Below are 26,264 nucleotides of genomic sequence, written 5' to 3'. Positions count from 1 at the left end.
ATCAGCTTATAGGCAGCTTCACTATCATGCCTTAAACTGCCACTAATCCTGAAAGAATCCTAAATGTTTGGAGCTAAATGGTTAGTATTTATTAGGCTTTAAAGATCTGTTGTAATTGTTTTCCAACAAGGGCTTGTTGGAAGTATGGGCCTGAATACAATTCTCTGCTGGTATGTCTGTGATTTGTTAGTGTCATCCTCCTGCAGATGGTTTCATTCATACAAATAGCTTAAAATGAATTAAAATGATTTAATAACTTCCTAACTGACCTATGCAATTTTTCTACTCCTGTGCTGTGACCTAAGGCATACCAGCCCTACAGCGATGCTAATTCGAGCAGCTCACCCAGGGAACAAAACTTAGCCCCTTCTGAACAAAATGCGTCTCACGCAGCTGCCTTATGGTAGCGCGGAGGGGGCATGGAGGACATACATCTTCGTAAGCGCAGGACCACACATACGTGTTTTTCAAATTGGTGTTACTTGTGATAAGCACTGTATAAAAGAGAGTTCCCCCGAATAAAATAAAAACTGTTTATGATAATTAGCAGCACAGTACCAGTAGAGAAAGTAGGTAAATGGAAGAATAGGGACGAAGAGGGAGCCGCGGCACTGCTCAGCTCCCCTCGCTGCCTCACCACGACTGCACTTTAATTCTGCTTTGCAGTGACCTCTAGGGACGAAGGAGCAGATCAGTCTCTGATGAGGGCGTGAAGAGGAAGAGTAATACCGCGTTTTGAATGGGAATTCTGTTCGCTGAGCTGAGGTTGCCGTTTCTCACCGTGCTCCCCTAGCGTCCCTGGTGGAAAAGGCAGGGGTCTGTCTGTGAAAGTGGATCAAGATTTATAGTTTGGGTGGGCACTTTAGACAAATGTTTCTTCTTCTTTCAGCAGCCACTGTGAACTGCTACAGCATGAAGGAAAGCAGTAACTGATGAGCCTCAGGACAGAGACTGTTCATTTGACTGAGAACAAACTTGATATTTTTTCTAAAAAATTTCAGTTTCGTGGTTTGAAACTGCCCAGACCTCTGGATGGATTGGATTCCCAAAGGTCACGTGGCTGTTTTCCTCCTAAGGCCTTTTGCTGGGGTTACGAGCAAGGCAGAATAGCCAGGTTATAAATACGCTCTTTGGCCCAGAGTTTGTGACAGCTGCCATGTCATTCTTAGACTTTCTGCTCACTCTGGAGAGTCATGAAAGACCCATGGCATCTTTCAAGATCTGCGTAGCTAGAATTGTGGTCTTGTTGTGTGGTTCACAGTTTGTGATCAAACACTCTAGCGTGTTCTTGGTGAGAGGTTGCATATGGAGAAGAAAATCACAGCTGCAATATTTCATCTGGCTTTTTTTTTCTAAGTCATAATGTGTAAAATTTCTGATATCAATATATGTCATAACAAGGGTCATAAGAAATCAGAGAATTTGGTAGTTGTAAGATAGTCCACCAAATTTATTTGGCAACATTCACTGTATAAAAAGTTTCATCACAGTCATAGCTGAGCTGTTCTTGGGATACCTCCATATGTGGCAGGTTGTGTTTATATGAATAAATTACTTTGGCAAAAAAGACCCAACCCAATAAAATAAATGTCAGCCATATAGAAAAAAAAAAGTCCTTTATAAAATCAGTTCCATATCTTTTGGGCTAGATGCCTATTACAGACATACATAGACAGACCTCAGGAAGAAATTAGAGGTAGCAATTGCAAAACCTCATAAATAAGCAAAGGCTGGTTGAGTGGTTCTGCTTTTGGGGGGAACTTTTGGAGAAAGGAGCCAGCTCACAGGGAAGTTTTCCACCAGTACCATTGAACTAAAGAAGCATGAATGAAACTTCAGGGATGAATGGAAACTTCATGAATTCAACTATGAATGCAGGTTCAGATCCCAGGGATGTGACAGACAGAAAGCCATGCAAAAAAGGACTAGAAAGATGTAAGTGACAAAAACCAGGGGGATATGCTGGGGTAAGTTTGGAGGGAGCAGTTTCTCAAGGCCAAATTACTTAAGTCTGTGCTTTTATTATTATCTTGAGTAGTTCCAATCTTCTGCATTTACTGAATAACACTGTCTTCAAAACCTGTTTTGCCATCAGCAGTGGAGAAATTCAATATTTCTTATTACAACAGCATCTAAAAATCCAAGAGTGTGAGTAACTCCAAAGCAAATAGCCACTGAGGTCTTCTATTCTGAGCTACTTGTGCAACTTTTAAGATAACTGTTTCCCTCTTTGACAGCCAAACTGGAGGGTTGTGGACACAACTGACTATCAGTATTGTTTTTTCCCCAGTAGTGGGATCAGAGGATAAAGCAACTGATGGCCTGATATCCTTCTCTCTCACTTCCCGCTATCTGGAGGAGGTCACAGGGCCAGCCTTGATCCACTGCCAATAAGGCCATAAATCCCTTTGAGACTCATCCTTCTTTGTGATTTCTGATATGGCCTGAGTTAGTCTTGGTAAAAATACAGCAAACAACCTTTTTTTTTATAGGGTTCTGCTGAGTTCCTCTTCCAGATCCATCTGAAACCAAGAATTTTTGGTTTTGCTTTGAGAAAAATGCAATAAAGCCAAGCCTCAGTAGATTTGAGGTTTAGGCAAAAGGACTTTAGCTCTTCTCGCATTTGCAAACCAGCTTGGCATAATGCATGTGCGTGGGGATGTTTCTCCCAGGGTATCAATGGCCCTTTCCAGCAAAACTCCAGAAAACTCCAGAAAAAATATCTTCTGGAGTAGGGGCCTTTGAACAAAAAGATCTTGCCTTGCAAGGATTAAGGAGATCATCTGCCACAGTTGTTAGTGCCTACCACAGGTCCTCTAAGTCAGGAATTTGCCATCATTGAAATGTTTTGCTACCACTGGAGGCTGAGTTTCCTAGGAGCTTTCCCAAAACTCCACTTCACTCCAGGCAGTCAAATGTCAGTGCTTCTGTTGCTCTTGTAGTCTCATCTGTTGAAGGTTTGCAGTAATGCAGCTGGTGATCTGTTCTTCTGCCACTGCACTGCACGATGTTTAAATTCATACCCAAAAATTTGTTCTCCTTTATTTTCCTTAAGAGTATCCCAGGGATTCCTTTGTGACAGTGAAACAGTGGAGTCAATATTTAAAAACAGTTGCTTCCTTTGCTTAATATTAACTTTCTAAGAGATAGAAAACAGAGTGTGATTATGTAGTTGGAATTTTCAAACCTGTCTCTGATCCCTGTGAAACTGGAACAGGACAGGAAAAGGTGCTTCCTCCTGCTGCCGGGGCTCAGTGCTTGCTGGAGGAAGAGGCCATTCAGCAGAAGAGGATCAGAGACAGAAAGTGTTTTTTCCATTGTAGGTTTTCTGCAGGTTTTCCTCCTGGAAGTGCTCTGTCTTGCATTGCTGCTCCCTGCTTTCCCCTCAAGGCTACAGGCCTCGAGTTATGTGAGAAAAGAAAGGGTAATGATGGAGCTATGCTGGCATGGAAAACCCCTCCCCTTATGTTTCCTGAAGGCCAGGTACTTGGGATTCAAATTCCTCCGAAATTTCTTTTCAGCCAGATGGGCTTCCTATTTCACGTGGCATCAAACACCTTCCCAAACCAAGAGAACATTATTCATGTCTCTAGTGCTTGCAAATGTCTGGGCTGGTATTTTGTAGATGAGCAAAGCCATATAGTTTTTTTCCCTCCCTCTGCATGTCATGCATAGGTTTACCCTACCAAAATACTGAAGATACAAAAGATAAAGTTCAAAAATATAGACTTATCACTTCCATTTGGATAAATACTCTGAGTTCACTAATCCCTCATTAGGAAGATACTGTCATATTTCATTAAATCTTTGCGTCTCAGACACAAACCCAAGAAAATCATCAGTATTCGAGAGTAATATTTCTGCAATATATGTGATGCATCCTACCTAATTTTTATTACATGTCTACTTTACCGGTATGTAGGATGACTGCAGTTTGCTAAAGGTGATGTTAATAATGAAATATTCATTGCCAATCTGTTATTCCCTGATTTGCCTGGCTGCACTGACACATCAGAGTATTTTGCAGCAGTGTGAGCTGACGGTAATGATGAATCAGTGTGTAGAACTAACTCTAAGCAAAAGCGGAGAACCTGCACACAGGAAACCCGACCAAATTAAGTCAACTCCCTGTCCTTTAACCTGCCCTGTGCCGGGGCTGTCATTCCCCTGTGTTAGCTGTGCCTGTTGACACTCGTGTGCACGGAGGGAGGGACAGGACTGCCTCATGCAGCATTCTCCGACCGGCGGCTGCTGCGATGCGTTGCTTGTGTGCATTGCACACAACCTCTGAAACCTGAACTGGCACCACTGCTGACAGTCTGTGTGCAAATCTGGGCATGCAACTTTGAAAAAAGTCACTGAGTCTCTCTTTCTTGTCAGAGTGCAGCAATTTGGTGTGAAAACATTCCAAAAGGAAGTCTTTTGTTTCTTCTCTGAGGTTTGGGTTATTCCTCTATCACACATGGTAGGAAGTGTCACTGGGATGCTCGATGCTTTCTTTGTGCAAAGGTTGTGCGAGAACCTTCGGTGAGGTTGTTCAAACTGAAACTGTTCTTATGCTTGAAGAGTGTAAAAAACCAGAAACATTTTTCAGTTGCAATGGTTTTGCTGTTTTAGGTTTATAGTTCAATGATGATTTTGTCCAGCTCTTCTGGTGCAAAGGTAAAGGTTCATGTCTGCAAACCTGTTAAAAAATTGTATTTCTATAATCCTGATCATTACTGGTTGTCTGCTAACCTATAAGAATTTTCTTGTCTGGCTGCCAGTTTAGATTTGGATTTTTGAACTTTCCTTTGAATTGGTTACATTTCTTGCTTTATTTTCTGTCCCAAAATTTCAGATTGTCTTAGTTTTATCCTCCTCTGGTCCTGCGAAGATTTATGATTTGCCTGTGAGGCTGGGCTCAGTCCAGCGATTTGTAACTCATTTAAATATCCCCAAAGTTTGGATGTGATCAGACAATTTTGCTCCATCTCTTACGTTCCCTGTTATTTGTATTTAATTGTTTTTTTCCTATTTTAGATGTATTCAGATAAAACTTTTCTGACTCATACAGGCTGCTGTCTCCATCTAAATTATCACTATTTGGGGATAATATATATTGCTGTCAGCCACATGGTGACATGTTTTTCCGTCTTTCTGTAACTTGTTTTTTGTGCATGACATTTTCTTTTTGCTGTAGTCATGGGGGAGGGCTGTTTTAATTTTGTATAGAATCAGTTTAGTCCACTGCTTTTTTCCAAAGCAACTTTTTGTCTGAATCTTACATATACTTTCAATTCACACATTTGTTTGCTTTAAGATGACTATTCGTATGCTAAAATCACAGCCTTCAGAGCCGGCTAACACTGGAGGTAGAATGAAGACAGAGGACTATAAAATGTCACTGAACTGTTGATTGTTATTTGGTTCATATAAAGGAAAAGAAAAAAGCAAACATAGGAAATGAAATTTTAGCTTTCCACACTGAATGATCAGGTCAGCCTTTATTCCATACTATCAATGCCAGTTAATTCAATAGTAATTGTTTCCACTGTGGTAACAAAAACTATTCTGGAAAAGGGATGTTTCTTTGCAAACACAGGGGATGTTTTGGCTGTGGTTTATGTCTGACATCTTAGAAGAGACTTGGGCACAGTCGTAACAAATACTAAGGATTAAATTTATAATTACTACTTTTATAGAGACATTACTCAGCTGTGCCTAGTTTGACTCTTGGGGAGAGAGTCAGCACATAAACTAACCTGAAGGCAGGCAGGTAATTTCTTATAGAAGAAATGGCTTAATTCTGTAACACCAAGGCTTAGGTAGAATTCATATAAAGATATCAAAACACATCTGCAAAAGTCATAAATTGTCATTCTGATAAAGCTGCAGTTCAAGTCTCATTATTACAGGCTGTTTTACGAGACAGGAAGTAAATCTAATCTGGAGAAAAAAAGACTGTTCCAGATGCATTTACAGCTTTTCTTAATGGCATGGACATCACTACAAAACAACAGGGCACTCGAAGTAACATACAGAATCAGAGAATCACAGAATGTTAGGGATTGGAAGGGACCCCAAAGGATCATCTAGTCCAATCCCCCTGCCTGAGCAGGAAGATTTTCAACACTACCATAGGTTTTTGGACCACAAGACCAATGGGCTTTATGTTTCTCTTTTTTTGGGGAAGGTTATTTAAGCCACCTAAGCCACTGGAAAGTACTTGAAATGGCTTATTCCAGTTGTCCCCTGTTTCTGATGCAGGAGAAAAACCTGACATTGGAGCTTTGCTTGTGCCAGTTTTGTCTTTCACATCTCCTTTTTCGGATCACCGGGTCTCACTCAGGTGACTTTTTGATTAGAGTGGCCTTTGTCTGTCTTGTTAAATCCCTTCCAGAAGCAGCAGTGTTATTTATGCCTGGGGGCCTCAGGCACAGGGGTGGGAGTCTGAGGCCCGGCCCAGGCAGGTGGCAGGACTGGATGCACCCTGCAGAGGACGTATCCTGCCATAGCCCCTCCAGGCAGGACCTCTGCTTTGGCGATACCATGATAAACCATTCAGCTTTCCCTCTGCTCATCCTGCGAGTGGCCAGGGTGTTGGAGAAGCCTGGTGAAAAGAGCATCAGGGCCTGAATCAAGCAGTTCTCTTGAGTCTGGAGGTGACCTGGTGGTTTAAATGCCCCTGTTTTCTCCTCCATCCTCTCATCCTTGCATGTGTCTATTTCTTTTGGAAATATAGTAGTTGTTTCCTGCTAGTTGTACTTATGTCAAATATTTAACAGGGTTGTCTAGCTCTCAGCAAAGAGTGCTATAAAGAGCAAAAGAAAAAGCAAGCCGAGGACATTTAGTAGGTTTCCGGGGAGCGGGTGAGAAAAGACGAGCTGTGTGCAATGGCAGGGATCCAACAGCAGCATAAGGTATTCGTCCCTCTCTAACTAACTACAGCTGGAGGTCACTAATAGCTCTGACACGTACAATGTGTGGCAAGTGATGTGAAGCTTTTCCTTTTAGAAGCGCCTGAGAGAAATAAATCTCCATTCAGCATTCATTTGTCTCTCTTAGGTCCATGCAGACTTCCTACGCTGTCAGGCTATCGGTCTACCAACACAGAGCCTGGCTGTACCTTGGTGCTGAAAACAGCCTTTCTTTCAGCTGGACTCAGTTCAGCTCCTTCTCCTCATGTTCAAATGATTTTGATTTGAAAGCAGCTTTCTTGACAGTAATAGCCATAAATGCAACCATTATCAGCTCTAGGCAAAAAGTCCTTGAGAATTTGATATAAACCTTCTTTCTGAAAGCTTTTTCTACACAAATACATCTGCTTTTGCCAAAATATCTCTTGGCTTTGCATTAGCAAACTCAGGGTTACACGAGATATGAAACTTTATCTCCTCATTTTCCCTGTACATAACTACTTCATCTCATCAGCTATATAAATGCTTGCCGCTACAAAAAAGGCTGTATGGATCCTTCCAGATATGTAAATTTTGTTCAACACTAAATTTATTACTTGTTCATTGCCATTAATGTAAAGTGTTTACAATTAAAATTATTCACAGCCTTTTTGAAACTCTACGGAGTTTCACTGAAAAGACTTGAAACCTCATTTAGTGATCGTATCTGTTCAAACGGGATGTGCATAGCTTGCAAGTTGCTAATGAATATTGAAGTTAATACCATTTTACAAGTGATCTGGGCTTTTAAAACCATGTTTTTTCAGTTTCCAAAAACTAAGCCACACTCCAAAGACTGAAATGGATCTGAGTTTCAAATGAAGTCTTATATTTCTGTACTAGCCTGTTGTCAATTTTCATCTCAGCCATCAATATAGCAGGGAGGCTTGGAAATTTGATAGGAATGCTGCCAGCTGCTAGACTGGAGGGAGGAACATGACCCAGCAGTAGGAGTGTTAATTTGGAATAGAGTATTGCAGGGTATGATGGAAAATATATAAAATTGGTGGGTGTAACAGCTACACTAGCTCACACCACCTTGACCTCAGGCTTTACCACCCAGGTCACATCTGGGCTGTGTGGGGAATAAGTTGGGAGAGGGAGCTTTGGCAAAGCTCAACTCCACCATGACCAGACTTTCACTGGCAATGGAGATTTCCCTGCGATGAAACTGGCAGCACTAGAACAGCATCCCTCCTGACATCCCTCAAGCTCATCTGAGAGCTCTTCGAACAAGCAGAGCTTCTATTGCTACTAACAAAGCAAGGACATATCTGATAACTTCTCAGATTAGAAAAGAAGAATCCTATTGCCTGTGAGCTTTTGAAGGAATTTTTTCTGTGCATTGTTTTTCTTCTAAAATAGCTGCTCTCAAAGCCTTCACTTAGTGCTTATCCCAAATGGCAAGTGTAGGGAACCTTTGAAGACAGGAAACAATGATCATGGTGGTTTTGATACACTGATAGAGAAGTTAGGGAGTAATACACAGAAAGAGTTATGGAGAGGAAAAGTAAACAGCTGTTTTCTCATCATCAGTGAAGCCGCCTTCATTTTGAAAACTTTTTGAATTAAGAAGTGACAAAACACATTGGTAGTGCCACAGCACTGCAAATGCTAATTCTGCTTCTGAAACTGAAGTTATTTTTAGGACTACATCTTTAAAATATGAAAGGTCAGTTTACTATTCAAGGATTGCAATTACTACGAATGGCTTTGTAAGGTTCATGATTGCATTAAAAAAGATCAAAGTCTCATCTGAGCAAGAGAAGGAATTACTTTCCAGTGAGCCAGCTTTCCCTTTTGAAGATACACTCCATGTTAATGGACCCAGTGAATGTCTTTTCACAGACTGATTTCTGCAACTTCAAAAGTCCTATTACCAGCCCAAAGGACCTTTCACATACTGGGTTTACTAAATGCAAGTTTTGAATTCTTTTCAGTGATGTAAAGGAAATATATAAAATTAGAACAGCAGGAAAATCGTTAACTCGATTTCAAACATTTCTGGTTAAAAAAAAAAAAAAGAGAGGTTAATAATATTCCACTGAATCTACTCTCCTCTCTTTCTTCTTTAACTGAATCACAGATTTTCTTCCCTTGGCACCAAAGCTGTGAACTCAGCTTGGTTTTGTCTCCAGTAAATTTAATGCAAGGGCAGTGGCTGTATTTGGAAGTACATCAGAGTAATTCTATATTATCCTTGTACCTAAAGACCAGGCTCATCTCAGAGCGGAGAATTTGCTGACTTACCCTGGGGAAGTAAGGGATGTGGCTCACAGTTGCTCACAATCACCAACAAGAGAGGGACTTTCTAAACTCCACTGCAGCCAAGCGATGCACGACTCTTCTGGGAAGGGGAATATCACTCTTTGGAGCCGTAACTCAGAGCAACAATGGGTGAGCCTCTCCTTCCTGCATCAGAGGAGGGGAAACTGTAATAAGGGAATAAAAACAGAAGCAAGAACTTCCTCCATCTACAGTCTGTGGACCACCAACCATCTGAAAGACAGCAAAAAATGGTGACTCCAGCTCATGCTGGTCCCCAGGGGCAAGTGGGACCTGGCTTGTATCGTCAGTGTCTTCAGTGAAAATGTTGGAAGTAACAAACAGTAGAATTGTTATTATTGATGTACTGAAGCATGTAATGATCATCTCCTTTGCCAGCTGCCAACTCACAGAGAGACACGTGGTGGCCTTTTGTAGTTTTCTACTTTTTTAGAAAGGATGGGTGGTCTTTTAGGTAGAAAGTCTAGGAATGTTATTCTGCTGCATGCTTAAGGAAATAATGTTCTTTGGTTACTGAACTTGCACTTGGGTATTCTCCTGGACAGGATCACTTTATAATTAATTGGCTACTAGTTGTTGCAACTGAACTGGATTTTCCTAGCCCTTGAAAACTTGCAAATGTCTACAAAATTTGTCCTAGCTGAAACAGAAATGAAATATGGGGAAAAAAAAGTACAAAGACAAAATAAAAATAAAACTATTGTTTTCTTTTGGGATGTTAGAAAGCTTTTATCTTCCAATGCTTCTCTTCTTCATTTTTAATGTTTTCACTATTATCACTAGCCTAGGTATAGGAGGTTTTTTGCAAGTAAAATTTTTGCAGGTAAAAATTTTTCACTTTTAACATTTTTAAATGTTGTTTTGTGTTCTTTTTTTCTAAGTTAAAAATTTAGTCTCAGTTTTCCAGAGTTTTTTTGTGTAATGTTTTGGGTTTGAAAAATTTGTCTTTTCTAATGAAACAATTTCTACTGATAAATTCCCAGGTTTAACTGGAGCTAGTTAGTGGACAGTGAGGGTTCATCAGAGACCTCTCAGCTTTCCCCAAGCCAGCTGTGCTTTCTTTTGAATAATTCATTCTATCTGATTAGTGTATAAACATTTATCTTTGCTGTCTTCAGGGATAACATCATATCATCAGATTCGTTACTATGATTATGAATTGTTTTCTATATCATACCTGCATCATAGAACACCCTGAGAGTTTCTCTTGCGTTTCAAACATGGGTTATTCTACACAGGAATAAATGGAAACGTGGGAGGATCAGGACTAGTGGGATTTGTTGACTACTGAAGGCTAAGCTATGTGAAAAGGAAAGTGTTCCCTTTTCCGAGGAGCAGGAAAACAAAACAGCAAGAACTATGAAATGTGCTAAAGGAAAGAAGGTTTCTTCCTTCTCTGCGGCCCCAAAATTTGTGTGGGCTGGGGGGAAAACGCTTGGAACAGCACGCATAGGAAACCCCCTGGTCTGTGTGAATGGTAGTGATTGTGCTTTAAAATATGCGTGCAATTATCACAGATGCTTTTTTCTGTCTCTCAGGAAACAGTAGAAGAGATTCATAGTTTTGTTTAAAAATGTAAACACTGAGGTCAGTGCTGCTGGGAAAGTAACTCAGTCTGTAAAAGGCATATTTGGGCTCTCTGTCTGGATTAGAAATACAAATGAAGATGTCCAGCCCATTTCTCAGATGCTGCATGGTGTGCTCAGTGCACCCAGGCTCACAGCCTGGCCATCCCCAGCTGGGAACCAATGCAAACACAGAGACTTCTGGACCAGCAGCACCAGCACTCAGGACTCGCTGCGGGCACCAGCTTCACCCATCGCAGTCCAGACCAGCAGGTTCAAGTAAGGGTCCACAAGCTCTGCAGGACAGCAGCAGTGGCAGCTGCAGTTCTGAATCTTGCAGGCAGGCATCGGAGGTGGAAGCTGGGACCTGAAATCCCTTTTAGGGATTTCAACGGAAGTCAAAACAAGACCTTCAGTGATGCTGGTTTGAAGGTATGTAGCTAGCTCTACATGCTGAGAAATAAGGAACTTGAAAAGAAAAAAACTCACTAAATCTAGTATTTGCGTATATGATTACTTTATCTTCTCTCTTCCTGAATTACTCATTTAATATCTGACCACACGCTGCTAAGGGCTTCGGGGAGAGATTAAAGAGCGTAATTACTCTCACTTCTCCAAAGTCCACACAGCACATTCCCAGGATTGATTACCGTCTTCATCTTTTAAGGTTTTGTCCTCACCAGGTTTGAAGCAAAGAAAGAGCTTTTTAATTTCCAGTCTTCATCCTGTCTCCTGATAACTGATCAGGGTTGTACCTACCTGACATTCATGATGCACGCCAGATAGCTCCTGATGAGAAAATACCACTGGCTTTAATTTCACATATAAGAAACTTCATTCAGGCTCTTCAGAGACTGTCATTTGGGAAACCTTGACAGTGGCTTCTGCATGGTAGTTGAGGAAAGTAAAACAGCACTGTGATGGCTCTAGAGCATCTGTGCACACACAAAACTAGCCACACCAGAATAACTGGTTAAACTGACTGTATGCCAGATTGATTAGAAATCATGGCATTCACCGGGCTAGGGCTAAAAGAAAATACCATATTCTTTTCAATGAGGAGGAAAATTCCAAGTGTGACTGCTTTTCAAGAATTTTCAGTTGAAAGAGCATCGTTTTTGTATACCAATGTATTTACTGCACTTAGGAGCAACAGCTCAGATTTTAAAATGCCTTGTACGTAGTTAATTCTCAGACACCAAAGGTGGAATCCTGGCCTGGTTGGAGTCAATGGGAAATGAAAGCATAGATGGAGGCAGCTCTGTCTATCCTGTCTTTAACACTCCTCCTAACTCTGAATTTCCAAAGAATCCTCAGCTGTTAAAATACAGATTACAAAAGCTGGTGTTAAATAATTAGTGATAGAAATGGTATTAAAAGAAAAGTTACATTTGGGACAGTGATGTGAGAGAGGTATCTGGTGACAATGACAGCACAGTGGGAAGAGGCAGCTGAAAATGGAAAAAGAGGATAGTGGCAATTTAACCTACCTGGGAGGTGGGCACCAGTTGGTTTTACAGTCATTTCATGGGACAACTACTTGTGGTCATAAAACAAAGCAGGGAAGTTTAACACCATTTTGTGGATAGTGCCTCTGTCATCAAATGTGGTTTTGTTCCTTCAACATGCTTACCATATCAAAAATCTCAGGGAACAGAAACAGTGTCCCCAGACCTGGGGTGGCTGGTCTTGAGCCATTGGCCTTGAGAAACTCTCTGCCAGAACACAAGATCTGAAATGCTTAATTGTACAAAAAAAAATAAAAAAAGAGCAGTCCTGTCAGGAACCTGGAGATATTAAATGATCATTCACTGAAACCCAGGAGACTTTACTAAAGAGAGTTCTGATTATTTTTCTCCTAAGTTGCTTGTGGAGGAGACTCAGGCTGCCTCCTAAGTGAAGGCAAAGCCTCCAAAGCTCCAGAGACCATTTGTTTCTTCTGCACTGCCCCACTGTCCTCCTAAGCCACACTGAAAAAGTAGTCATATCCTCTGCCTGAACCTCAAGAAGGTGGGAAAATGCAACTGTTCTAGCACAATGGGCATCAACTTCATTTTGTTTCAAGCCTCCCTGTTTTCAGAACTGAGAATCCAGGAAACATTTCTGGAATTTTCTGTGTCTGGTATTTGAAGGAAACGTGTAAATTTTTTCAAGCTGCTTCCACCATTTTAAGTCCGCCTGGTCCACTCCAAAAAGGGTCGGCAGATGCAGCCCATCAACATGAGCCACTGGCTCGGGCAGCTGTGCCAGGCATGTAGCAGGAGATGGGAAGGGGATGAATGGGGCAGTGGCCTTTTGCCCCTGTGTACAATCAACCACTGTGTTGTATGTCACAAGGCAGGAGAGAAGGGATTTTATGCAGCTTTGCTGTCACTCATCTTCATCAGAGTAACCAAGATGATCCTGGAAGACTCAGAAGATAGATGAGATACAAATGCCAACCAGTCTGTATTCCCTTTTCTTACCCAGCTAACTGCTTACTGGAGAGTGACAATTCTTGTGTCTGGAATTTGGAATCTGCTTTCAGAGCAAAAAATTATTCCAGGGCTGATTTATAATCTTGAATGTTCTGAATGTCCTCAGACCCCTCATTATCTAAAAAGCAAATCTCCAGAGCGACTGACTGCACACTGCTGCAGGTTTTCTTACTACCTCATGGCAGCCACAGTGCTGCTGCTTTTACAACCATCTTAGCCTGATTACACAAACAGTTTTGTGGGAACATCCAGTGATCTCAGACTTTGTTTATGAAGCACTCCTCAAGACTGGGAAGACTTAAACCCTTAACTGGAGCCAAAAGAACAGATGTTTTTTTTACTTCCTCAAGGCCAGAGCCTATGGGGAAAAAAAACCCTTAAATAGGTTCATGATAGGATATCCTCACTGTGTTTGCTTTCATCTAGGTAAAATGTCAAAACCGTTGAATACAAATTTTAAGAACTATATTAAGATACGCTAAATTCTCAGTGGTGGAGTTACCCATTTTCTCTGGCTTTATTTTTAAACACAAATATAAACAGCAAAGATTGTTCATGCCTGATAACATTAGAGAATCATTGTGGGTGGAAGAGACCACATAAGGTCTCAGATCCATCCTCGTGTTCACATTGAGGTCAGAGTTTTGTTCAGACAGGACAAAGCAGCCTCCAAGGACAGAGACTCTACAGCCTCTCTGGACAATATGATCCAGCGCTTAATTGTTCTAATAATTTTTTTCCCCCTAACATTCAGTCACAACACTCTGTGTTTCAATTTATGACCATAGCCAAAGGACAAAATTGTTTTTCTGATGACTTGTGTCGTATCTTGAGTGCCAGGCAGGACTTTCAGCTCCACAGAGCTCATTCAGGAATAGCTCTTCTGGTGGATTTAAGAAAATGGCTGCTGCCTCCATTATATGTTTCAGCTGCATTTTTATCTAAGCTAGTCCACGTTTTTATGTGAATAAACAAGCACAGTGGGAACGTAAGGATAAAAAATGCAGCCATGAATCACATTCTGCCATGGCATCACCAGCATAGTTCCATCAACATCAAGATGTGGCTCTGTATTTTTATTCCTTAAGATTAAAACGGTCAGGATTATGTGGTTCATCATACGCAATTTCTAACTCTTTAAATGCTCTCCTGTTCTAGACATAGTAATTTTTAAGAAAAGTTCAAGCCATCGGTCTTTATCATGTTTCACTGAGTGATAGCATAATGATATTTCTACTGTACTAATTATTAGGAAAACATATTTTGTCACCTAAGTAAAAAATATTTTGAGCTTCTAAAGCAGCTTCCATCTAAGAATAGGAAAGCATTTCAAGCAGTCGATCTGCTTAGTGACTATGTCAGTAAGTAACTTACACCAAATTTCATTGGCAGGGAGTACTGAAAAGATTAATGCTTTTATCCTTCAAAGAGATGTTCCTGCACTGGTCCTTGTATGGAATTTACCAGTAAACAAGAGTGCTCTGATGTGCAGTCCATCCTCCTCCCTTGCACAAGTTTGTCAATTTGGACAAGCTCTAGATAGATTTGGAAAAACAAAACCTGCATGAATGTTTCTCTGAAGTGATAGTTTTGAAAACACATGTCCAGATGGCTCAGTCATACAGTGGGTTCTCACAGCTACTGCATGAAGCGCTGAACTGTTTTGGGGAAAACAAGCACTAGTATCATGCTTATTTTGTCCAACTTAGCAAATGCTCTGCTTGGAAGAAACTGACCTCATTTGAAGCCAGATACCTCAGCTCTGAATGCCAACAGGAGTAAAATTTCCTTATTAATATACAGAGATTATTAGTTGTGACCAGTGTTCTCTTTTTGATCTGCAAATTAGCATGTTTTTCTCCTTAAGGAATGATTCATGGTGCTCTTTGGTGTCCCCAGGGCTGCTGCTATTTAGGTGACTATTTTCTTGAGCAGCTTATCTTACAGGAAAGCAGAATTGCTTCATGAGAAGGAAAGTGTCATAGAATCATAGAACGGTTTGGGTTGGAAGGAACCTTAAAGATCATCTAGTTCCAACCTCCCTGCCATGGGCAGGGACACCTTCCACTAGACCAGGTTGCTCAAAGCCTCGTCCAACTTGGCCTTGAACACTTCTAGGATAGCGGCTTAGCAACTTCATCCACCAGTTCCCTCAGGACCAGTAGATTCATCTAATCAGGTCCCGTGGTCTTGTGCACCTTCAGGTTCCTTAGATGGTCTTGAACCTGATCTTCTGCAGTGGGCGTATGTACATAGTCAGTACACTATGACTAAAATGAAAAGAGATTGTTTCAATGCACAGTTAGTGATAACTTTGCAGCTCTGCACAAAGGATTTTGCATGATGGATAACTCAGAATGTGCCTGCTCAAATAATTTGGCCTATAACTCTAAAATTCAACTCAGCAACCAGGGGCTACTTACATAAAACCAAGCAGAAAACAAGAATCTTTTCCCTTGGAGTATCAAGGGGACAGAATTTTAGCTGGTGTAAATTGGTGTTTACAGTAGCCAAGGATGTGGCCTGTATTGTTGGCTTTTTTTCTTTCCATCCTGCCTGCTAATTAGCAAATGAAAGTGCAATACATTAGCAAATGCATTAACTAGGGCTTTCTTGCACAGCCTTTGTGAGTCCTTCCTTGCTCCTGCTGGGCTTGGACTGACTCCTCATTCCAGTCACAGGTATTTTCATGAGAACAGACTGTTTTTGTCACAGGCCACAGCTGTGGCTCTGAGAAGATGAGATAAAAAACTTTAGTCACAGCACAGCAGCAGCAGGAGAGGAAACAGAGAAATCACACTATTAAAAACTGCTTTTTTTTTAAGCGTGTGATAAATTGAAAACTCTTTCAACAGCCTGTTGACTCAGTCTTTGGTCGTATCTCTTTTGAGTCCTACCTGCTCAAATCTTCTCCAGACAGTTTGGAGATCAGTATGTTTCTCTCTACGTAAGTGAACAAAACACTTCTGACATCTTGGCTGCTTCCTTCTGTCTCTCCTTTCTAATACTTATGTTACTTGCTTCCCCTATCCATACAAAATTCCACTGACCTGATTGTTTTCCTTCCTAACTTTTCCTTTATATACCTTCCCAGCTTCCTAACACTGTGGTTAAATGTGCAGCTTTAAGAAACATGTGAGCATCAAAGTGTTTAAGCGAACTTAGTGCACAAATTGGACTCTGAAGTCTCCTCAGCGACATAGTGTTTTCTTCCTATAGCTGATGTGCATCCAGCATTTTAGAAAAGTTTTACGTTTAATTATCAGGAAATTGAAGCTGCTGCAAGATGTTTTATGTATGCTGAACAAAAGATTCTCTGGGAAATATATGATGCTAGTTTTGCAAGCCTCAGAGAAGGACTTCAAGCACCACAGGGAATTAAATGCAGGCATAAACATTCATAAATAGTGTTAAGTAACCACCAAGGCTGGGAAATTCACAGTGTGGATTAGCGTGGTGTTTTGAAGTCAGTAGTTCTGAGCTTTAGTGCTGCAGCACTGTACTAGGAGGGTCAATGCCATGATTCCCATAGCATAGATAGAGGAACTGTGGGTATGGACATGCCAATGATTCCTTGTGCGAAACAAAGGTATTCCCACAGAGCAGCTGTAAGTAATTGCCCAAATTCAGGATTATGTCCTGTACTATCCCACAATAAGGATAAGATAGCTAAATCCTTTTCCATTTACCATGACTAAGAGTCTATCATTAGCAGATGTTGGTTCATATCTTAGCCTACTTCATTCATAGTAAATCGTTTTGTCTGTGTTGTAGTGGGCAGGGAGGTCAATTATTGGACTTTTGGGAAAAGTGTAAATTCCCTAAGTGGAACTGTAAGGGATAGTAGGAAGCCTCAGAACTGGGGAAAAAAAAAAAAAAAAGTGCAATTCTAGATAACGGGGAAGGTAGTGTAAAGATAGAGACAATCTCAATGAGAAAACTGGAGGAAGGTTTTAAGAAACACAGTGATGAGACAGAAGATTACTGGGGATTCCCTAAATGAGGCTTATACAGCTGATTAAATTCTATACAAGTGATGTAAAGTCCTGGGGGCATCCAAAACTTCCCAGCAATCAAAGACTGTCCACAGCTAATATGTCTTACAGCAAAACCAGTATATACTAGCAAAGTGTTGCTAGAGATGAGCCAGTGATGAGTATAAACCCATGGTGCAGTGGTATGTATATACCCATGGTGCAGTGGTACATATATACCCATGGTCCAGTGGTACGTATATACCCATGGTGCAGTGGTACGACACGGTATGACACACCCACACATTTTCCAGGCCACATGCACAGGGTCTTTTTCTCAATACAAACTCCTCTCCATCATGCAGAAGTGCATGAGCTCTATCAACATGGGGCTGATGTTCTAGCTTCATCTTGCAAGATGGGCTTTGCATTTCCCCGAGTATTTCACAGCCTCACTGCCTTCAGGAGAGTCGCAGGATGGACGTCTGGCAGGGCTCTAGGAGAGCTGCGGCAATGGCCTTTGCTGTTTGATAAACTTTTCCGGTTTCATGGCTCAGATAGAGAAAGAAAGAAATAATTCTCTTTTCACTTAATGCAGAGGCATTTGGGGATAATAAGGAGCGTGAATTTCCAGCATTCATCCCCTAATAGCGATAGATTTTAATGTAATATATGGTGGTAGCAATCATTTGACTAAAGCAGTGAGATACGGCTTACTAACTGCAATAATGACTCAGGCTGCATTAGAAAAAATGTTAGTTGGATCAACTCGTCTCATTTTCCTTTTGACTTTTTAAGTTGTTATATTGCTTCTTGAGATGCCAGGCTATGCAGCAAGCTGTTAGCCCAGCGGGTATTTGATCTAAGACCGAGAGCTCAGACTTGTCCTGCGCCCTGCACAGCAGCTGCTGGCCGCGCCGAGGGCAGCTCGCTCTGCCGCACTGCAGAACCAGCCCTTGTGCCAAGGTCAGCTGTTTTACTGTTCTGCTTAACACGTATGTTGCCGAAAAAACATGACTTTTTAAGGCCTTTTTTTGCAGTTTTTGCTAAGGCCAATCCAAGAGCAGGTCCTGATGGAGTAAGCAACCATTCTTCATGAATAACAATAGCACAATCAGCCCCTTTCTCATTTGTCTTCTATAAATCACCTTCTCTGTGTTGGCATTTCTTGTCCCTAGAGAAAAGGACTGACAAACAGCATTTTTATTACAGCGAGCAGAAGACAACAGTGGGAGCAAAGAGTCAGGATGCCTTAATGTTGTATTTCAGATTTATCACTGAGAATTGTTGATAGCCCTGTTTTGTACATCGCAACAGGAAGCCAGGAAGTGACCTTCAAACAGGGGTAATGGTCAATGCATTGCAAATATAGACAGTTGCTGAGGTAAAGAGAAGTGATTAAGCATTTCACAGCTCCAAATGAAGTTCCCTACTTTCAAAGGGTGACCTGCAACATCTAAGCAGATTGCAAAGATGAGCTTGCCGATTGCTTGTATTCTCGAGTTATTTGGTATTTTCCATATCTGAGGCAAGACACTGAGCTGGCAGATTGATTCAGCTGTTCTTTTGCTCCTGTCAGGTTATCCTGCTGCTGCTGCTGCATTGTAATGTGCCTTCCTCTGCTAGGTGTGTGTCGTTGATATAGGTTGAGGACAAGTAGCTGGCATCCTATGTGACAGACTTGGGAAGACACCACAGGAGGACTGAATAGCATCACAACCCTTTTCTTATAGCTAATAATGCTTTTTCTCTTGAATGTTTTTTTTTCTTTTCTTTTTGAGTTACCTCTAGTTCAGTTTCTCAAGAGTGCAATTGTAGGTAAGCTTCTCAGTAACCTCTGAATTCAGATGCTCAGATTTTTCAGCACCTCATCTGTTGTCCTGTATAAGTGAAGAATTAAGAAGTTTGGTATTAACACTATCTCCTGGTGACTTCTCCAAAGCTGGCAAAGATATTCTTGTACTTCTCATGGCTTTCCATTAGACACAAGTTCTTTTCCAATGTTCTCTCCCTCTGAAGCACGTTTTTTCTGTGCTAAAACAATGTGACTGAAGTATTCTCTGGAGACCCTGGTTGACAAAATTGCCACCTGCAAACAGGCAAAGCTAATGGCAGGGGTAATGCCACCAAATAAATCTTTAACTCACAGCATGAAGAGAAGGCAGAGTAGAATTCCTCTGGCATTTTCTTAAGTCCCACTGTTTCTAATGATCCAGTGCTCCCTACTTTATATTACAAACACTTCAGAGCTATTTCTAATTTTCAGTCTAGTGCATAAGCCATTTTGAGGATCTTCAGATACAATCGTCTTTGTAGCCAGACCTCTGTGAAATTACCATCTATTTTAAAATGAGAAACAATAAGTGTTTTCTTTGCAGAAACTATGAATACTGTCAATCAAGTAAAAAAAAATAGAGATGAAGAAGAGATTTATTTGATCTTTGTATATGTGAAAACATGTTTCACCTGTAATGAAAAGGTTCCCTTGTGGTTTTACATGTTGTCATATTTTTTATTTTTGTGTTACTTGAATAAGTGAGTTGATTTGGCATGGCTAAGCTTCACTTGCCATTTACTGGCATTTGTTCAATAACACTATTAATTAGGTCCAGAACTGGAAGTGGCAGAGCTGTGGCAGATTAGCTCTCCAGAGAGGGCATTTGGCTGTGCTCTTAGATTATTATCCCAGCCATAACTTCATGTGGTGACACTGTTTTTGAGACTGACGCTGGTATCTCTGCATAGATGTTGTGCTGTGCAGACATCAAAAGTGGCTCTGAGTAGGTGTTGCACTGCATGGGAGCATAAGTCCTGCCATAGGCTAGCCAAAATGCCTAGTAGAGGGACTCAGATATTCTAAGTATCAATCTCTTGTTTTTTCCTCAAGACAAATCTATAAAGATAAGTCTGGTGTTTGCTCATTATTTTCATAATTCATTTTTTGTTATCAAGTATGCTGAGAACAGACTCCTGGGGAAAGGACAGGTTGTTTTTTTCAGAAACACTGTTGAAATGGTAAGTCCCTCACAGAAGTGAACTCCATCACAGCAGTCAGGCATATGCCTCATGCTGGCATAAAAGGCAGCTTGCCTGCAAATCATCATTGCACACTCTTCACTGTCTGGCGAAATCCTTGAGAACACAAAGTTTTGTGTTGCAACTGAAGTCACAACTCTTGGGCTGTTTGAGAGCATGGATTCCAGAATCCAAAATGCCTCTAATGAGCATGATTTCATCTTGGTCTTCAGAGCAATTCTAGCAACTACTTTGCCAGATGTCCCTACACTCCTGCTAACCTAAGGGAGAGTATTACAGAAGACAGAGCAAGACTATCTCAAAGGTGCACAGTGAAAGAACAAGAGCCAACAGACACAAGTTGCAGCAAGGTGTAGTCCAGATAGATGTAAGGACAACATTCTTTACAGGATGGTTAAATACTGGAACAGCGTCCCTGGAGAAACTGTGTCATCTCTGTCCTTGAAGATACTCAAAACTCAACTGGATGAATCCATAATCACCCTGATCTAGCTTGGAAATTGTCCTGCTCTCAGCAAAGATTGAACCATATGGCCTCCATGAAAGTCCCTTCAACCTTAGTTGTTTCATGATTATATGATTCTAAGTGAAGTATGTGCATTGAGTTGGACAACCGCAGTTACCCATTGAATGGAGATGGACACTGAAGGGAGGGCCTCTGCCTATACGCAAGACTGCTCTGAGTGAGCATGGCAAGATTTCCAAGCTCGTTATGTGCATTTTGCAGTGACGCTGGCGGTACTGAAATCCCCAGATCTATCAGCCATCAACACTCTTAATACATTCACTCCTCAAAAAAAATCACTTTTTGTGAAAAGTAAGCTGTAGATGATTGGATGAATGCTCCAACTCAGGCAAACAATACAGCTTTTTCTCTCAAGTTAGCATTTTGCACTTCTCATTTTAGTAGAAAAAGTTACAACGCTCCTAGCTGCAATGCAGTTCTCATCTCTATTTAAGGGCTATACATCATTGCCACAGAGCCATGTGCATTTACTTATTGATTTTTCTTTCTTTTTTTGAATGTTATTTTTAGCTACAGTGAACTATTGCTGAATTGTGAGAAGAGGAATCTGTCACAGAGGCCAAATGAATTCTTGATTTTGTAAGAGAAGACGTTTTGCTTTTGACCCTTCTTTGACAGTGTCATTTTACAGTGAGCCTCAGGCACCAGCCAACCAGTTGTGAGGCTAGAGAGTAGTTGGCCTCCCTTATCTTGGTTACCCTGGATTATGGAGGCATGACCCAGAGCATATACTGGACTAAGAAAGTGGTTTTCCAAACTGACAATAAGAAAAGATGGAGGGAAAACAGGCTTTGTCACCAGCAGGCATTAACTTTAAGTCCTAGGGTTGCATGCATTGTGTGAACTGCTGTGTCCTCTGCAGTCTTTAAGAGCTCTTCGTTTCAAAGTCTCACTAGCAGTTGTTAAACAGCCCTTAGGGACAGCCGAGTGAGTGGTGATGGAGGAATACCATCCTGATTTAATCACACACTGAGTTACATATTCTTTGAAAGTTTGTTTGTTACACTCTCTATTCTGTTTTACCATGCAAAATAATGTCCAGAAAGGATAAATTATTCAATTAAATGTAAAGGCAAATTCACAAAATTGAAGTCTTTGTAAAATGAAAAGGAACAGCAGCTGAACACTGAAGTTTCAGAGGATGGTGTGAGCTTTTGGAGGGATTATGAATATGAGTTCCAGTCCATGCAACTGAGTCAACTAGTTTAACTACAAAGCTAAATCTCTCCTCAGATACACCTTGATTTAGCAAAGCATTTAAGCACAGACTTAAATCAAACATCATTGAGCTTGATATATGAACACGCTGAATTTTGGTACTATTGCTTACATCATTAAGCATGATTAAAATTGGTCAAAATGGGGAATTTCCATTCCACTGTGATTATAGCTTTTCAACCTTTTACTTTGTTTCTGAATTGAAAGACAGGCTAGAAGAAACAAATGAAAGATAAATGGCTTAATTTTCAGGTCATCCTCCTTTTCTATTAATTCATTTGGGACTATGACACCTCAACATCCAGCAGATTTTAAGAAAAGGTTCAAAATGCTTAGCATCTTTCAGTTTTTAAAGCATATTTCATCTTCTCCATACTCTGTGAATAAGTGAATATTTCATGAAACATTGGAAAACAGATCAAGAAAATTTAAAGAAAGAGGGAAGTGCCACTTTTACTCCAGGAAGTTCCATCCCGTAAAAATAGCATTGGATTTGACAACATACTTCACAGTGGAAAAAATGCAGATACTTCCCTACTTTTTACTTTGAAACTCAGATTCCGTAGTGGATAACTTGCATAAATTCCAGTCAGAGTGGAAATTTAATATCCACAATTAGGCAGACAGAAAGAGTACGGCATCCACTGAAAAGAATTGGTTGGTGAATTTGTAGCAGAAAAGTTTGATTTTGTTTTTCTTACCTTACTAACCGCCATTGAGAAAGTACAACAGTATTTGGAGCTACAGAAACACGCATTTGCAGACCATTCTGTTCCAAACTATGTGGCTTGCATCTAAGGGTGCAAAGAAAACACACAGTTTTTCAAATCCTTTTATTTCTTTCATTCAATAACTGTAGCTCACTTTATCAGAACAGTAAAAGGCAGCCTTGCCAGATCCCAGCAAGGATGCTAGTTTAGTTAGTCGCTGAACGAGGAATACGGGACTTGCCAGGCTGCACCAGATTGCTCAGCCAGCCCTTTCAATCACGTCCTTCAGTCTGCCAGTACTGCACCCATGTAGGACGGAGTAATGAAGTGTGACATTATCCCCCACACAATATAATGCCAGCTGACAGTGGCAGGATGTTATTCACTGCCTCAAACCCTCAGATCATCACAGGGCAGTGACAGCAGAGCTCCAACTTGACTTTCTGCACAGACAATTTTCACATGAGTAAAACACTATATAGCATTGACAGTGGCTTTTGGCCTCAGTGTTCTACCAGATCTGAGCCGTGCTTTCATGGTGGTCGCAGGAATAGCACTCAGGTAGCATGAACAGAATTTTAATTCCCACTGGTTTAAGTGCATATATACTTATTTACATGCATATTTGTTTGATTGATGCTTTTAATTGTGGTTTGAGGAAAACAAAAACATGTTTTAAAGGTGAAGGATGATATTCCTTCTGTTGAAGTGAAGAGGAATTGCTTCTGGTGTGGAAAGTTAGGCTGGAGTGTGATCAGGCACTCTGAGATATAGCTGTCCCTCCTCTTCCTGAGGGTGACTGTGCTGAGCAGAGGTGAGTGATCCACTTCTCTGCAAGCTGATTTCTGCAGTTGTGTTGGACTGTGCTACATTGAGGAGGTACCCAGCAACATTTCTAGGAACAAGAACAAACACTGCAGGTTTTATCAAAATATTCCAGTATTTTTGAGTTCCTGTAGAGAAATCAATCTTCTTGCTGAGGAAAATGTCAAGCAAAATCTTTTTCTTTCTTCACTGTTTCGTAAAAGCTTTGTGTGTGATGATTACCCCTCATTTTCTGAGTCGCTCTGAATATGACTCGTAGCCCACAAAAATAATTTCATAAAGAGAAACTGCTAAGCAGGCCTAGTCACGACCCTCTGATATAGATAGATGGTTTGTATTTATACTGAACCATGGTCTCTGTCCCAGTTGGTGCAATCCCAGCCATTCCAGTCTGACTGCAAGAGGAACTGTAATAACACTAGCAGAGCTATGTCACTTGGGCCAGAGCCCTGGGTACAGCACTTTTTATTTATAGCACATTAACGATGAACATAAATTATTCTAACATAATTTGTATGCAATTTTATTTAATAGAAAAGAATGTTTTAGTTCAGAGTAAGCCTGGAAAAACTACAGTTCTGTCTCATTTCTTGACAGAAAATCACTTTGATTTTGCCAGACTAGTCCTTTGTGTGTGGAGGTAACAACACAAGAAGGCTTTGTGGAACTGGGATTCCACCAAGCAGAAAGTTCCCTGAATGTGAACTGTTTAGTAACTTGTGGTTGATTAGTGAGTCCACAGATACCTTGAAAAATCATCTCCTGTAGAGAGGCAAGCACTGCATGTGTTTGCTGTGAATGAACGGAGTAAATAAATCATATTGTCAGACCAAAGTGGCATTTGCTTCATAAAACTTTGCAGCAAAATGTTAGCTAACAGCAGGAGAGGAGAGGTTCTGGGAAAGAGAAAGAGTGATTAATGGACTTAAGCAATGTGACTGCAAATTCTTTTTGGAGGTATGAAGAAAGCCATCATTCAAAACCATGGCTGCATCTAGCTATATATGTCTGTCCAGAAGATATCTAGCTGTATGCCCTGCCCCTGCTACAAAGGATGGCAAATGATGATAGATATGTGAGTATTTCCAGTAACCATTGTTGCTGGCAAATATGCTCAATGGACACCATTTCCCACCATTATCCTCCTTGCATGCCCTTTCTGTCAATTTATGCTAGTGTACCCAGTCACTGCCAGTTCCTTCTCCACCTTCAGGCACTGATCAGTTTCCATTTCCATGTCTACCTTCCCTTAGTGCTTCTGTCCAGCTGTGCCAAGAAGTGTGAGCACTGCCCTGGACCCCAGAATTTTGCATTTTTTAGAACTTCCTATCTGCTGCTTTGATGCAACTTGTTCCCTTGCAGGGTGACAGCTCTGGGGATTTGTAGTTAGTAAGGAGTTTATGTTGAGGAAATGAAACAAAGAGGCAGTGAGGCTGCATAGAAAGATGTGACAAGTCGTATGTGTTGACAAGAACTCTTGTAGAACTGTTTCACGGGGGTCCAATACGGAAGTAGTCTTTCTAGGTTAGTGTCACAAAGACAGATAAAATCCTACTTATCGCCCCAAGCCTTTATCAGGGCCATTTCTTGGCCATGACAAGAAACACACCCTTCTCCTTTATGATGCAGAAAAGCACAAACGGTTTCAGTTTCATGACCCTCTTCATGCAAATGGGTAAAACTTTCTTCGTAGGGAGCCTGGGCTTGCTAAGCCATGACTATACAAAGGCTTTAAGAGGATAGATCTGCAGAAGTATCACTGAGGCTGTGGCAGATCAGCTTAAGATCTGCTACTAGGGAAGCATCATGCGTTAGTTATGCTGTCCAAGTAGTATCACCAGCCTTCACTGCAACAGCAATTTCAGACCATCCCATAAACAGCAGAGGAAGAAAGGACAGAGCCAACAATCCTTGTATGACTCTAAGATGAGGGTATGGGTTAATGAAGAATGGAAAATGTAGATCACTTTTTACTTCAATGTCCAAAATACACAGACAACTATTTTCTCAAGTGACTAGGAACGGTATAAAGACTTTCCAATAAAATAAGATGAGGAAAAATAGTTTGCATGGGCTGGTGAAGAATAAGGGAACTATTACAGAGAGTGTTACCGCATGTGATAACTGCTCCTAATTAGAAATCGGTCACCGTAGAGATGGTACAGACGAAGAACCCCACAATGTGTTAGGGCTCTGCCAAGCCACCCTAACTGTATCCAAGCAGAAAGCCAGTTTCTGCCATTTTACATTCATTGCCATTTCTGTCACTAGAATCCAAGCTGCTTTTGTTTTTTCTCAAGAGTGTGAGTCTGTATGCCTGTGTATACGTGTGAGGAAATTAAAAAATGATGATACATTTGCTCCTTTTGAGGCTGACACAAGCTAAGGGAGATAAAAATAAGCAAGTGAAATGAGCCCAAAAAGGAGGAGTGCAGAGGAATTGCTTATCACCAGCTCCAATTCCTGCAATTTTGCCTTAAAGTGAAATGCAGCTTTTGAGGAAAAAAGATGAAGAACAAACCCGAATCAACTGGAATAACCAGAAACAGCTTTTCATTGTTTCCTTTGGGGAGATTGGAGATTCAACAGCTCCAAGAGGGTTTTAGATCTTGTGACATTATCATTCATCGATGGCCTTCCCTCACACTATGTTGTCAGTTTTGCTGAACTGCACTGCATGAAAAGCATTTTTCTTCCTTGGCATGAGAC

This window comes from Tauraco erythrolophus, chromosome 16 (assembly GCF_009769465.1).
Source record: "Tauraco erythrolophus isolate bTauEry1 chromosome 16, bTauEry1.pri, whole genome shotgun sequence".
NCBI classification, from domain to species: domain Eukaryota; kingdom Metazoa; phylum Chordata; class Aves; order Musophagiformes; family Musophagidae; genus Tauraco; species Tauraco erythrolophus.
This window is presented reverse-complemented; position numbering follows the sequence as displayed.